Below are 16,531 nucleotides of genomic sequence, written 5' to 3'. Positions count from 1 at the left end.
CAAAGCATTTGGATGCCAGTTATGGTCAAAACACTCTCTCTTTCCGTGCCGCCCATTTCATTGACTTGGCTGGAGCTCTGCAGTCAGCCTTCCCTTTTATGACACGTTTTGGCAGAACATGCCGGTCAGCTGTGCTTCCAAATATGTCTGTTTAATGTGGGGTGTGTGACAAATAGATGATCTCCATCGTCTTTCATCATCCCTCATTTGGTCGTCAGCCTCTTAGAGATGTAGTATCCTGGGGGCGTGCAAAATGTCACTCACTGCCATTCAGCGCGGAGTTGTTGTGATAAACAAATTGCAGGCTTTCTTGTTTACAGAGAGTACGATATTGAGAAATGGATGGTGCCTTTAGTTTTTGGTAAACAATTAATGGCGCTCCGAGTGGCCAAAAGTGCTTGCAGCCAAAACCATCTCTTGCCCGCAATGTTAGGAATGTGCAATTCGCACCATGTCAGGAATGAACATATTCAAATGTGTACAGCTATTAAATGTTAATTTACACAACAGATGAAGGCAATGTGTGGTGCTTCATCAAAGAAATGGCCTGTATTTCAGTGTGAGGACTACGGCAGGAACAGGCCTCTGTTAAGTATTAAGTTAAGCACAGAAAAGTTAAGTCAGCGCTGCTGTATCATTTAAAAGAAAACAACTATACCTTTCACTCAAACTCATTAACATCAGACCCTGGTAGTGGTGGTGGTGCAGCTAAATGTGTGCGGTTTCTTTGTGTTCTTTTCCAAATTACCAATCACAATGGTGTCCTCCACCCAAACTTCCTCACTACGTTTACGAGCAATGATGGAGAGAAAACAGCATCAGAAAAGGAGCGAGTAATCTTCCCGGCAGATGGGCTCTGGTCTACGTCATAGGGGGCCTCGTTTACGGGATGACCATCTCACAGCGCTCGACATATGGACGACAGCGGTGGAGCGTGTGCGGAGAGGCAGCGCTGGAGTCGTGGGACAAGGGGAAATGAAGCGCATCACTACTGTCTGTCTGCTGGAGGGAGAAGGAGCTAGTTCTAGATGTGGGCCCACAGTTTGGTTCCATCACTTGCATGCTTGTGGTATTGGAGGAAGTCCCTAACTGGTATATCTCAGTTTAGCATTGGTATCCTCTCACTCTTCAACCTTGTGTGTTAAGAGCACGCTACTCTGTACTGTTTTATCTAAGCTTCCCTTTAAAGGTTCTCTAAGCTATAGCCCCTAAGTAAAGGTCATAGCTAGTGTACAAGCTAAAGCCCCTTGGTAAAGGCCCTAGCTAGTGTACTAGCTACAGCCCCTATGTAAAGGCCCTAGCTACAGTAGTGTACTAGCTACATCCCCTAGGTAAAGGCCCTAACTACAGTAGTGTACTAGCTACAGCCCCTAGGTAAAGGCCCTAGCTACAGTGGTGTACTAGCTACGGCCCCTAGGCAAAGGCCCTAGCTAGTGCACTAGCTACAGCCCCTATGTAAAGGCCCTAGCTACAGTAGTATACTAGCTACAGCCCCTAGGTAAAGGCCCTAGCTAGTGTGCTAGCTACAGCCCCTATGTAAAGGCCCTAGAAACAGTAGTATACTAGCTACAGCCCCTAGGTAAAGGCCCTAGTGTACTAGCTAAAGCCCCTAAGTAAAGTCCCTAGCTAGTGTACTAGCTAAAGCCCCAAGGTAAAGGCCCTAGCTACAGTAGTGTACTAGCTACAGCCCCTAGGTAAAGGCCCTAGCTACAGTAGTGTACTAGGTACAGCCCCCAGGTAAAGGCCCTAGCTAGTGTACTAGCTACAGCACCTAGGTAAAGAACCTAGCTAGTGTACTAGCTACAGCCCCTAGGTAAAGGCCCTAGCTACTGTACCGTAAGCGTCTTGAGGGTGTACATATTCCAGTGCAATCTCAGGTTGCTCCTTGGCAGGTTTCTCCTGTCACTAGTGCTCTGAAGGACCCCAAGAATGTGTCTTGCTGACATGACCGCAATGGAGACTAAAGGGAGAGATGGCCATCCACGCTTCTGCCTGAGCTGATGCTGGCTGACACAGTCAAAACACGGCTCACCGTCTTACCACTATGCATGCGCCGCGCAAACGCATCAGGCCCTACCTGCATCGACGTGCCGAACACTCCACACAAACCCCATGTGACCAAGCAACCTGGTCTGTGTCAGCGGTGGTCATGTTACTCTGCACCAATATCTGTGAAGCTGATGGGTAAGCTATTTCTTGAGTGAACATGTTAAATGACATAGAAATGTGTTAATGGGTTGAACAACGCTAAGTATTCAAAATGTTTTTGCTGTTAAAATTAAGAAATGGAGAAAAATCAAAAACACAACAAAGTAGGGCATTGCCACTGTATTGTAGAACACTAGGCTAGTGTGTAATGATTTTCATCTCTCTGAATTGAGGCCTGACTTTTAAGGTCAGCAAAGTGCAGGAAGTGCAGCGGGTTGCAGAATGTTGTCTGCACTTACAGGGCCACGCATTTCTAAACCTCACAGACGTCTAGTCCGAGGTCGACATCAGGGGAATAAATGGGAGCTGATGGCTCCGTTGTTCCGTGTCATCCTCCGTATTCTTCCGCCATACTATTTGGGGACGACGGTATTAAGCACAGCTGACATCATGTACATATATGCACAAAGGCTGAGAGGGGAGTTAAAAAGAGGACCGGCTCGTCCCAACATCCATTAAGACACAAGCTTCACTTATTCCAAACAATGTGATAAGTCCTGTTCCTGTTCCTTTATTATTGCCTTGCCCTGATTCCCCCCCACCTCCCCCTTACCCAGAGTGCTTCTGTGTGCCTGTATGGTTTCAGAACACCACTTTCACTTAGTTGACAGATTTTTGTTTGGGTATCCCACGTCAGTCTTTCTTGCCTGTCTGTTGTACACGCAACAATATAAGTTTGTAACGAGAGACCGGAAAGGAAATGCAATGTTCCTATTCCCTCTTATTCCTATGTTAGGGATTTTTTTTGCCCATTCTATTCAGGAATGCATTGTTTTAATGCAAATTATAAACCATAAAACCCAATACCCCATTCTGTTAAATTAATAGAATTACGAAAAAAATGTAATGATGGCAATTAAGTCTTGGAAATGCAAATTTTATAGTCAAGGACGATTACCTCATTTATAGCATGTGCTGGAATGATGCCAGACGAAGGTAATTTAGATCCCAGTTGCTCACGGTTACATCATGATGAATGTGCCGGGTATAGAGCCATCGTGCACCTGCAGTCACCCAGCCCTCCATCAGTGAGTAGGGAGGGAGGGGACGGATGAGAAAGACAAATGCTGAGGGACACTTCCCTAAAAACACCAATCCCAGCAAAAAAAAACGTGTTCAAACAAACAGAGAAAGTTTGACGTTACATCTGCTATAAATTACAATGTGGAAATAGTGAAGAGTGTTCTGAGTTTAGAGGAAGTCTGAAGAGGGCACTGCTGCATTCCTCCCAAGTAGGGATTGCTTTCTAATTATTGGTATGGCATATTCATGCCTACCTCAACTACCTCGTATCCCTGCACATTGATATGGTATTGGTACCTCATGTATATAGCTTCATTCTTGTGTGTTTATGTCTTGTGTTTTTAATCTTCTTATTTAACTCTGCATCGATGGGAACAAGATTTTAAGTAAGCATTTCACTGCAAGGTCTTCACCTGTTGTATTCGGTGGATGTGACAAATAACAATTGATTTAATTATTTCCTTCGTAGAAGTATGCATAAATACCACTTGGCCGTCTTGCCTATTTATTCCACAGCAGAAAGTATATATAGAGGACATGTCACAGCAAAGTTTGGAATGATAATAGATTTTTTGACTCGGAGATAGGTTTGATTGAACAGAAATCAGAAAGACAATATTAAGTTAGACCTTTCCCCTACTATACAGTGCCCTTTTAACCTGATGTTTATCACCTCAGATTAAAAATTGAGGGGCCCCGATGACATTTTAAAAAACGGCAGGATTTTTAAAAGGTACCGACGTTTGGCTGTGTAAAATACTCACATTAGTTAATTATTTGAGACGACGGGCATAATGGAATTAATCTTTTATAAGGCCTAGCCTTCCTATGCCTCCCTCCCTTCTAATGACTTAACATTTCCATTTAGCACTCCCTTCTGCCAGGAGTACCCACACCATACCCCCCGTGCCCCTCCCCTCATCAACAACCATTACGTTACAGCAGGTCACAACGTTGTGGAACGTTTGGATAGAAATAAACTACAAAGTTCAATTCTACCTTTTCTAAATTATAGAATAGAGAATCACATCAGTCCTATTCAAGACATTTCTATCACTAGTAAACATTTTCCAAATAAACGTTCCCTTTGCTTGGACTGCAGAACAGAGGATGTAGCAAATGGCATAGGACTGGAGGCTGGTGTTAGTGGCCAGCGTTAGTGTTCGGCCTTAATGCTGGGAGTCAACAGCCTGCAGTGACTGAGCCCCTCCGGCCATGCCTCGCCCGCCTGCCAGAGGATGAAATAGTGAGACTATTACGGTGAAGTAGTAAACCTCCACACACTCAACGCACTATCATAATAGAATATTGATTCTATCCGAATCCAGGGCCCTCTGTCCTCGGATGGGGAGAGCACTAAAGGTCATTTGGTGGGGGACTATAATAGACATGTTGCCGAGCACTGGGGATTATTGTGTTAATGTGTGTTAGAAATAGGCTATACACTACAGTACTGTACATATTCTATGGAAGGTGCAAACATGAAAGTAACATGACTTAACCTTTATAATGACCATGGACTTGATGCCATATTTGATACTTCTTTATTTGTGCTTCTCCATTCTTCTCCTCTATTTGTAGACATGGTTTTGCTACTATTAGTAGTACTTTTGCAAAGTGCATTCGGGAATGATTAGAAAAACAGAAGTAAACACACTCAGGTAAGTCAATAGAGAAGTGTTATATCCTTTGTGTCACATACAGCACCGAGAGAATATCCAACATTTTGACCTTCACTGTCCCACATTTCTTCTTGTTCATTACTATTCCAGTTTTTTGCAAACCTGCATCTGTCTCATCCGCAATAAGTAACAGAGAAACAATCGCAACCATTAATTGTTGATCAGGGCAAAAGCGCCTTTGGAAAAGCGCCAAAGGAAAACGATGACAAATAACCACACACCATGCGAACAGCAGTACAAATTTCACCACGAGCAGGAGACGTTTATGCTTGATTGGAGCAATTTAATGTTATTTTTGAACATTTATTTTTTTACAAATCCTATGAGGACAGTTAAGAAAATTACTTTTTAATCATCTAAGGAGCCGCTGTGCCTTGTCTCTCCAGATGACTCTGTGCTGAAGACATTCAGCCATTAGGATCCAGCGGCCGTTCTCCGCAAACAGAAAAGTCCTAGTTGGGAAAGTCGTGGTTAAGAACAGTAATATTTAGGGAGACAGTCTAAGTTGAAGAAATGTTGAGGTTAACATAGTTAGGATTAGGAGTAGTTTTATGTCTTAAGTAGTTTTATGATGAGACCCAAAACTCTGGCATCCATCTTTGCCAACCAGTAATGTACACCCCACACCTTCCCTCTCAAGGGGCACAGGAAGGTATGCATCACTAGCCATAGTGACATGCACAATACATTAGGAAATTGAATAATCCCTAACGTGACATTATAGCCCGCACAAACTTAATGATGAATTCTCTTTTTCCAGGCATTTGGAAATATATTCATGAAATTTCAATGTCCAATGAAACAAGTCATCTTTTAACCAGAGCACAAATATGACACATCATTCCTCATTTCTCTTTATGGCCAAGGCGTTATTTTAGTCAAATAAATAACCATTTGTCTTGTTTGTTGTGTTTTTTTCCGCCTTCACGCCACACAGGTCGAGGTTTCTGTTGGAGACCAAATGAAACTGCCATTGTAAGAATCAATTTGATGAGTCTTGTATATACTCTCTACTCAAAGTAATGTGATATTGATTGGTTCCCTCTGACATACTACTCCTCTCTGAGCGAGGATGATTATTGGCTTTTGACAAATTCCAGCGCAATCGTTTCTTTTTTCCTGTTTCCCTGCGCCAGTGCCACAGCTGAATCAAACTAAACTTGAATGTGTTTTCCAGTGTTTTGATCACACAAAGGGTCACATGTATCACCATATTACCACTGTTCTTATCAATAAACCGTAGCATGCCTTCCAAATAAAATCTAAATCTAATCATTCAACATCTGACTTCATCAAAAGTTACACAACGAGATTTGCATTCAAATACATGTAATTCTAGACAGGCATCTCACAGGAACACACAGGCGCAACGCTAAGTTATTACATTTCATATTTTGCAAAGCATTGTGGACATAGCACTGCAAAACTAATACATTATTAAAATACCATATCACCCTCTCCTGTCTGTGCTGGTTATGGATGACAATAAAACAGTCCCTGTTCTGAATCAAAGTGACATGGACCAAAGCAATCATATCCACTGATCTTAATGTGGCCCCTGTGATGAAGCATGGTGGAGCAGGGGCCGGGGAGGGGCCCCGGATCACCTCAGTCACTATTGATTAGTGTGTGTAATAAAGAGAGCGAGACAGTTGGCCCCACTGTGGACATGGCTCACTTGGCAACTGCTTTAACAAGGAGCTGGGGGGGGGGGGGGGGGTCTACTGAGATGCGAGGTGTTGGGATGGTGTGTATGTATGGGAGCACTAAATATGCCGATGTGTACATTTTGTGTGTATATGCCTATGGGTGTCTACAGAAATTAATACATGTGTGTGTGTGTGTGCAGGATCATGTGTGTGTGTATGAGCAAGGTGGATACATATGTGTGTTCGTGTGTGTGTGTGCTGCAGGCAGCATTCCCCTCTGCGCCGTGCACATGAAAACACCTCACACATGAGGGGCTTGTGCATGGAAAAATCAATAGGTTGGTGATAGAAATATGCTGGAGTCATTCCCCAGGTGAGAGATTGATCTGAGCTCCACTGAGGTTCTCTGTCCAAACTCCAAATAATGGTTAGAGGCCAGCGACCCCAAAAACTCCCCACAACACCCCCCATTCTACCGATAATCATGGCCTTAACCTTTCCTGTGACTAGCCTGAGCCTTACAGCACTGGACCAAGCATTACAGTAAATAGACCATGTACTGGGTTACATGAATTCTAAGTAATAAAATACTATATAGCTATATACATTAACCACTTCAAAGGCACTTAAATATTCTGTCTTGCCCATTCACCGTCTGAATTGCACAATCCATGTCTCATCTGTCTTAAGGCTTAAAAATCCTTCTTTAACCTGTCTCCTCCCCTTCATCTACACTGATTTAAGTGGATTTAACCGGTGACATCAATAAGGGATCGTAGGTTTCACCCGGATTCACCCGGATTCACCTGGTCCCTCTATGTCCTGGAAAGAGTTTTGTCAACTCAGTGTACATTGACTAACACTTATGGAGAATGTATGCGAGGGATATCATGAAGGCTTGTAATGTACATCAAGTAAAACTGTGGTGTGTCTCTTTTTTCCATGCTGGCTCCTTCACTTTCTTTGTTGATGTTTGTCTCTCGTTCACTCAGGCCTGGCAGGGGAAAAATGCAAGCTGTCGTTGCAGAGCGGGGCTGATGAATACGGGGCGACAGCCAAGCCGCAGCGGCAGCATTAGCTAGCGTGAGTGTTTTTAATTGCTCAACTATGGGCATTCGGTCCAGGTTTCGACATGCCACTGCACCGTCTACTGAAAATATGGCCTCCCTGACAAGCCTGTCATTGTACGTAATTATGTGGAGGGAGTCGAAATAAAATTCTTTATCGAAAAAATGTGGCGGGGATGCAGTGGATTCATTAATACTCTACCGTCCATTTGAAAAAAAAACATGAGAATAAAGCTACTGGTGTCATCTAACAGTATTCCCAAGAAGAAAAGATAAGGCTAAATTGAACTGTGTTGTTTCTCCTTCACCACGGGCTGCTACTGCGGTGAACACAATCTATCATTACCTCGCCGTATCAGTAGAAACGTGCCCATTTTGAGTGATGACTTTCCTACAGGAACTAACAGCTGTATGTGCAAATCATGCATATAAATCAATTACCGGGGCCTATGTACTTTAAATGCACCCATTAATTAAGCAATGTCAGATACAATGAACCGTGAAGTTCATTACATTTTTAGCATTCAAACGCTGGGATTATTTGAGGAGGAGAGGATGCTATACCTAATGATTAACGCTAGTTGTGTGAAGCAGGGTAGCTGCCAGCTAGCCATCAGTAGAGATGTTAGTACACTAGAAACAGATCTCAACAGCTTCCTCAGCAGAATGAGAGAGAGGAGTAGGGACGGATGAGAGTTGATCAAAAGGAAGACAAACAAACAGGGATGGTCATGTGGTTTACATGCCCACATCCAAGGATTCACAGAAAGACAAGACAGGATAAATGCATCTCTGCCCAGTCAAGTGTTTTGAGTCATGTGACCCCAGCTCCTCTCACGTGTGGCGTGCAAGTGTGTGTGTGTGGTTTTGCGAGCTTTCACATATTGTGTGTCTGTCTGTATGTGTGTGTGTGTTTTCATGTGAGTTTGTTTGTTTGTGTGTGTGTTTGTGTGTGGCATGCGAATGTGTGTGTGTGGCGAGCCTGGCCCTGTGTTTCGTGCCAGGCTGCAGTTTTGTTCAAGTTGCTGTGAGATGACAGGGGGGGACATGGGGAGAAAAGGAGAGAGAGCCGGTCGGTCCCAGCTGCCTGCATTAAGCAATGACCTCTGCATAATGAAAGATGGTGAGAACATTTCCTAGTCATTACAAGGTTCCACGTTGTGACACGATTTGCATATTCATATATTTCTTTCCTCCCTAGCTATTTTTTTCCCCCTGTGAGCAGGACATCTGCCTCCGCCACTCTGGAAATAAATAAAGAATTAAATAAATACATTTTCAAAAACCACACGATCCATCCAGATGCTTGCAACTCTTCAAAAATACACCTTGTATTTGTTATGGCTTAAGCACCAGAGAGTTGTTTCAAGGGTCAGTGCCAGTGGAGTAGAATGCATGGTTACAAAGGGTCTAAAGCACATACCCATTCTACTAACTCTATTTCTATGCTCTATATCCTGTTGTTACACCACATGACACAGACTTATCTCAATGGTAGTAGACGGGTGTTTCTGGTTACCATATGATCTGTCTCTTTTTTAACAAGTGGAGTTAAGCTAAGTGGGCAAATGGCACAAGACATGTAAATGGTCCGCATAACAGTAGCCATATGGTGAGGAACCATAATCCCCAGAATGGTGTCTATTATGCGTTTTTTGTTATTCTGGATTTTAGAGTGGCCTAATTGCACATTTCCACAGTAGAATTATTCCATGGTTCAGTGAGATTGTTAACTAACCTTTTTAGTTTTTAGAAAATATCGGTATGAGCCAAAAGGCAAAATTATTATGTGTTACAGTGGATTTTAGAGCGGCCTAACTGTATATTTATTCAACATTTTATTATGTTTATTATATGAATAAACTTCCCTAATGACCTTAGTTAGTTGAGCATTGATACTATTGTGGATCTACAGTGGACATGTTAACATGGTGCTACAATGCCACAGTATATGTGGGGAAAAACAGTCTCGTTAAAATTCACAGTCCATTTTTTCACATGATGTTTAAGATTCTTAAGGTATCTTCACAGTGGTTTGAGACATCGTCGAACAAACAATATCCATGTAAATATTTATATGAATTGAATATGCCTTCAAAAGATGTCTTTTGTAAGCCACAGGTTCTCTCTCTGATCTAAGAGGGCTCACCACAAAGAAAAGTCCTTCTACTTACTGCATTACAATTATATTTAACATCAAACAACTCTCAGCGGAGATGAAGTTGTCAAAACACGAGAATAGTCATACACGATTAAATGCAAAGTTTTTTTTCATCAAAAGAGAGCGAGATAATCAAAAACACCTATTGACAGAAAAGTATATATTTAAATCAGTTTTATTGAATTCAAATTAATCGAGCAAATGGCAGGCAAGCAACGCAGCAGCCTGCAGAGTTGCCCGGTGTCTACCGTGCACAGTAACGATCACAGCAGAACTTCTGAACACAAACTGTTTAATGCGAATACCACAAGCTGAGGGGTACATAAATATAGAATTAGACAAAATGTTATTTATTTTTATTTATTTTTTCTCTACACCCCCCCACCCACGAGCAACATCCCCAGGTTTGAGGACTATGCAGATGTACGAGCCTACTTCAAAAAGTTGCAGTTCCCTTATGATAGCTCTGCAAAAAGGCTTTCTTTTAACTTAAATCAGCAAATGTGAAGCAGAGCAGACCTAAGGGCATCTTTTTCTCTTTTCTCCCCCTGAAAAAGAATTGCTCCTAGGGATCGATTTGAAATTTAAATTGTGGTGAAATAGTATTTGTCATTAGCAATCAAATATTTGAACCGTTGGAATACCTTTTGTCCTCTGGTGAGAAATATTGCACAGGGCATATGAGTTTGTTGATGAATTATATATAGGTGTGGATACTGCTCAGCATCCCCTTTTGAAGCAGAACAAACGGCCATAACAAATGAATGAAAAAGGAAAAACAGACCTGGTAGGGGAAAAGATTTGTCATCGCGTTTATAAGAAATGAATATGTATGAACCAAAACATACAGCTAGACAAATACAATATGATTATTTGATGTATGGACGTGCACGGTTTAATGCCCATGAGCAGTACAGTTGCAATACATCATATGCAAACCAATCATACAGTATGTACTGTATTAACTAAGTGTTGTCCACTAATACAGAACAACACAATATAGACATGACACCACAAACATATCTTCAGAAATCTAATTTAACCTGAATTCACGTTGTTTAAATAATGACATCATTATGACAGTAAATAACAGTCACTGTATACACCACTTCAACTTCTGTATATTTGAGACCCAAAACAACTGTCATTTGATCTATAGAGCAGATAGGGACTAAGCCAGACCAGACCCTGATGGTGGATAAACTGAACCGAAGATAGTCCAGACAGAGAAAAAGGAGTGTGTGTGTGCGCCTGTGTGTGTGCATACGCTTGTGTACGTAAACGCTTGTGTGCGTTCACGTGCCTTAGTGCGTGCGCATGTATGTGTGCCTGTGTGCATGTGCGTGTGTGTGAATGGGTCTTCCTGTTCCCTGATTGACAGACAGTGACAGGGTGCTCTGCTCAGCGTTCATTAGAGGAGCTGATTGAATTGGGGGGTGTGGCGCTGTCACTCTTAATGGAGTGATCTCTAATTGGAGCAGATTAGCTTCACAGGCTTCTGGGTAATGTCAGGGGCAGGAAACCAGAAAGCAGAGAGGCTGTAAGAGGACAGTGTATGGATCACACAAAGGGGCTAGACTGTACATCACCACAACTCTAGCCTCTTCTGCAGCCGCCTGTACTGTAGACTAGAACACTATACAGCAAAGACTGATGAAGGCCTTAGGGTCAACACGTTGGATAAGAAAACAGTGTCGGGGTAGCCATCTTTCTTTCAACACTACAGTTTGGAGCAGTGCACTCCCAACACCATTCCTTCATTCATACAGACCTTTAGCTTGTGTAAGACACTGTTTTAACAGAACACTACAAATAATGATCTCTGTACACTAAACCTGGCCCTTTCTTTCTCGGTGAAAGAGGTTTGATAAGGCAGTGGTCCAACAGCTTCTGGGGTGTACCAGAGAAGAGAGAGAACGCTAGCCGGCTGCTTGTGTCTGTCAGTCTGCTGCACCGTGTGTATTGCAGCGGCCCCAAGTCATGGCTATGATGGTTTATACATAGAGGTGTGGAGCAACTTCAAGGCCAAAAGTAAGGTATAATGAGCACCCAGGCCGGTTCACAGTCCCAAAAGGACGCGGCCGGCTCTTCGACAAGTTGGAGGTGCGATAACGACCGACCATAAAAAGGAATCATTATCAATGAAAATGACAGGTTATTAAGATCTGATATTAGGGCCTATATGGTTTAGTATGATAGGTTATCTATAAAACCTCTAGAGCCCGGCCCACGCCAACAGACTCCATCTCGAGCGCCCAGTGCCACCGACACATGTTAATAAGCTCACAACCTTTAATTAAGCAATATGTATAAGTAGACGGCCATTACTGGCTGATTTGTGGCCCACTTTGTTACGTCAAGCACCGGCCACCAGACACATATTCAATACAAATCAACCCGGGCCTGAATATCATCCAGCTTAATGTGGGCCCAATATTGATATTTTATCACTTGGGCCCTGATTGGTGACTTTTAGAATTGTCATTTTTCATTGTGTTGGGGCAGTAATGAAGACCTAATGACCCTCATTCATTTGGCACACGGATTCATTACTCCACTTCACATTGTTTATTGGATAATGAATAGCCCTATCTGCATAGGCAGCCAATTTATGCCTCCTGATTGTGACTGTACTGTATGTGTGATGATGTGAATCACACAGCCCAATGGATCTGTGTTACTATGACATGAACTATGTCACGAAGCTATACATCACAAAAGGGACGAGCATCCTCAGGGTTCGATACTGAGACCAAAACATACTGCGACCGTTTGACTTGGCAGTGTGACACACTTTTTAAATTGATCGCAAGGGTGCCAGTGAAAATCTTCTACCTGGTCACATTAGAATTTTTTTTATCATCATGTTTTATTCAAACAGTAATGTGCAATTGACAAAAAATAGACCTACTTTCTGAAGAGGCAGCAAATGCACAGAAATGCCCTTGTTTGTGTGTGTCAGGGCTTGACACACAGGAGGTTTTTGGAAATCCTCCGGGCCAGTTGATCATCCCTGTCAGTGGCCCGCTTAGGTCAGTGAAAAAAATGTTCTAATAATGACATTTTGATTCTAGGCTATATAATTGAAAAAATAAAAAATAAACAGATGGATACACAAAGCTATTAACTTGTTATGCCGATTCTTTATCACGCGCACGCTGCACACATACAGTACAAGTCAAAAGTTTTCCAGGGTTTTTCTTAACTTTTTACATTGTAGAATAATAGTGAAGACATCAAAAAACATATGAAATAACATATATGGAATCATGTAGTAACCAAAAAAGTGTTGAACAAATCAAAATATATTTTATATTTGAGATTCTTCAAAGTAGCCACCCTTTGCCTTGATGACAGCTTTGCACACTCTTGACATTCTTTCAACCAGCTTCATGAGGTGGTTTCAATTGAACACAACTGAATGCATTTCAATTAAGAGGTGTGCCTTGTTAAAAGTTAATTTGTGGAAATTCTTTCCTTCTTAATGCATTTGAACCAATCAGTTGTGTTGTGACAAGGTAGGGGTGGTATACAGAAGATACCCTATTTGGTAAAAGACCAAGTCCAAATTACAGCAAGAACAGCTCAAATAAGCAAAGAGAAACGACAGTCCATCATTACTTTAAGACATGAAGGTCAGTCAATATGGGACATTTCAAGAACTTTGAAACTTTCTTCAAGTGCAGTCGCAAAAACCATCAAGCTCTATAATGAAACTGGCTCTCATGAGGACTGCCACAGGAAAGGAAGACTCTGCTGCAGAGGATAAGTTCATTAGAATTAATTGCACCTCAGATTGCAGCCCAAATATATGCTTCACAGAGTTCAAGTAACATACACATCTCAGCATCAACTGTTCAGGACACCAATAAGAAGAGACTTGCTTGGAACAAGAAACACACACAATGGACATTAGACCAGTAGAACACTGTCCTTTGGCCTGATGAGTCCAAATTTGAGATTTTTGGTTCCAACCACCGTGTCTTTGTGAGACGCAGAGTAGGTGAACGGATGACCACTGTGAAGCATGGAGGATGAGGTGTGATTGTTTCGGGGTGCTTTGCTAATGACACTGTCAGTGATTTATTTAGAATTCAAGGCACACTTAACCAGCATGGTTACCACAGCATTCTGAAGCAATATGTCATCCCATCTGGTTTGCATTTAGTGGGACTATCATTTGTTTTTTTCAACAGGACAATGACCCAAAACACACTGCCAGGCTGTGTAAGGGCTATTTGACCAAGGAGGGTGATGGAGTTCTGCATCAGAAGACCTGGTGTCACGTTTACTCCCCCTCCCTCTCTGGCGCTCGGCGTCGCCAGTTGTCTCATCATTACGCACACCTGCCACAATCGTTACGCGCACCTGCGCCTCATGACCCTCAACTGGACTCCATCACCTTCCTGATTACCTCCCCTATATCTGTCACTTCCCTTGGTTCTTTCCTGAGGCGTTATTGACTGTTTCACTTTCATGCCTGTACGCTTTTCGTGTTTTGTACTCTGTTCTATTTATTATTACATTTGCACCTGTACTTACTTCCCGACTCCCAGCGTACACGTTACACATGGCCTCCACAATCACCTGACATCAACCCAATTGAGATGGTTTGGGATGAGTTGGACCGCAGAGGGAAGGAAAAGCAGCCAACAAGTGCTCAGCATATGTGGGAACTCCTTCAAGACTGTTGGAAAAGCATTCCTCATGAAGCTGGTTGAGAGAATGCCAGTAGTCTGCAAATCTGTCATCAGGGCAAAGGGTGGCAACTTTGCAGAATCTAAAATCTAAAATATATTTAGACTTTTTTGGTTACTATACGATTCCATTTTTGTTATTTCATAATTTTGATGTCTTCACTATTATTCTACAATGTAGAAAATAGTTATAATAAAGAAAAACACTTGAATGAGTAGGTGTGTCCAAACTTTTGACTTGTACTTTATAGCCTATTGATGATCTGTCAGGCAGAGAGAACAAGCAGCTCATCAACAGCTGGTTGTTGCATGGAGCAATTCACAGAAGACCAACAGCGGTAGAAAAGATGTTCCAATTTATGAGAGTAAATGCTAAGGCAAGAATGGGTATGCAAACCAGGTATTTAAAAAGTTCAAAGTCTTGGTTGAATATTTGCAATGCGCAATTCAGTAATCATGGAATAGCCTACCTTGAAAATCAGACATTTCCTTTAGGCTATTTGGTCCTTGGAAAGTCATTGAAGTTACGGTTGTCAATTTAGAAGGTCTACTGCTCCAATTCAATTATTCTGTGATTCCATTTCTGATCAGTTTCTATGAGATATGTAGCTGCTTTCCTTTGTTCCCCAATGTTTCAATTGAAGGGATTTGAGCTACTCTGTTGTGGTAAAACAATGTGCAGTTATTACATTTGAGTCTTTCGTAATTTGTTCGTACTGGTCCCCCGTGGAAATCGACAACTCAAGCTACACAGGACTTATTATGAGCAAGACAACATCAAATGTTGGCTTCAAATTGGTTTTCCATACAATGCATTCCATTACAAAGGGAAGTTTAAAACATGGTACAATAACACCTCAGTCATACTTCAGCATCTCAAATGGCGAGACTGACTAGCTACCAGATGGACAGACTCCATTAGTGTGTTTGTGTCAGACTGACTAGCTACCAGATGGACAGACTCCATTAGTGTGTTTGTGTCAGACAGACTAGCTACCAGATGGACAGACTCCATTAGTGTGTTTGTGTCAGACTGACTAGCTACCACATGGACAGACTCCATTAGTGTGTTTGTGTCAGACTGACTAGCTACCACATGGACAGACTCCATTAGTGTGTTTGTGTCACACAGACTAGCTACCACATGGACAGACTCCATTAGTGTGTCTGTGTCATACTGACTAGCTACCACATGGACAGACTCCATTAGTGTGTTTGTGTCACACATACTAGCTACCACATGGACAGACTCCAATAGTGTGTTTGTGTCAGACTGACTAGCTACCACATGGACAGACTCCATTAGTGTGTTTGTGTCACACATACTAGCTACCACATGGACAGACTCCATTAGTGTGTTTGTGTCACACAGACTAGCTACCACATGGACAGACTCCATTAGTGTGTCTGTGTCACACAGACTAGCTACCACATGGACAGACTCCAATAGTGTGTTTGTGTCAGACTGACTAGCTACCACATGGACAGACTCCATTAGTGTGTTTGTGTCAGACTGGCTAGCTACCACATGGACAGACTCCATTAGTGTGTTTGTGTCACACAGACTAGCTACCACATGGACAGACTCCATTAGTGTGTCTGTGTCAGACTGACTAGCTACCACATGGACAGACTCCATTAGTGTGTTTGTGTCACACAGACTAGCTACCACATGGACAGACTCCAATAGTGTGTTTGTGTCAGACTGACTAGCTACCACATGGACAGACTCCATTAGTGTGTCTGTGTCATACTGACTAGCTACCACATGGACAGACTCCAATAGTGTGTTTGTGTCAGACTGACTAGCTACCACATGGACAGACTCCATTAGTGTGTTTGTGTCACACAGACTAGCTACCACATGGACAGACTCCATTAGTGTGTTTGTGTCAGACTGACTAGCTACCACATGGACAGACTCCATTAGTGTGTTTGTGTCAGACAGACTAGCTACCAGATGGACAGACTCCATTAGTGTGTTTGTGTCAGACAGACTAGCTACCACATGGACAGACTCCATTAGTGTGTTTGTGTCAGACTG

At 42.4% G+C, this 16,531-nt stretch overlaps 1 protein-coding gene across 1 annotated transcript in view; it reads right to left on the bottom strand.

The window, feature by feature from the left end:
- Nucleotides 1-5,181: 5,181 nt before the first annotated feature.
- ofcc1 (orofacial cleft 1 candidate 1) overlaps nt 5,182-16,531 on the bottom strand; it is a 117,311-nt gene continuing 105,961 nt past the window's right edge. The window contains exon 25 of the mRNA XM_046354879.1: nt 5,182-5,365. The gene's annotated coding sequence lies outside the window, so the exon portion shown is untranslated. The remainder of the gene's footprint in view (nt 5,366-16,531) is intronic.

Source organism: Oncorhynchus gorbuscha, linkage group LG07, assembly GCF_021184085.1.
Source record: "Oncorhynchus gorbuscha isolate QuinsamMale2020 ecotype Even-year linkage group LG07, OgorEven_v1.0, whole genome shotgun sequence".
In the NCBI taxonomy this organism is placed as follows: Eukaryota; Metazoa; Chordata; class Actinopteri; order Salmoniformes; family Salmonidae; genus Oncorhynchus; species Oncorhynchus gorbuscha.
This window is presented reverse-complemented; position numbering and strand designations above follow the sequence as displayed.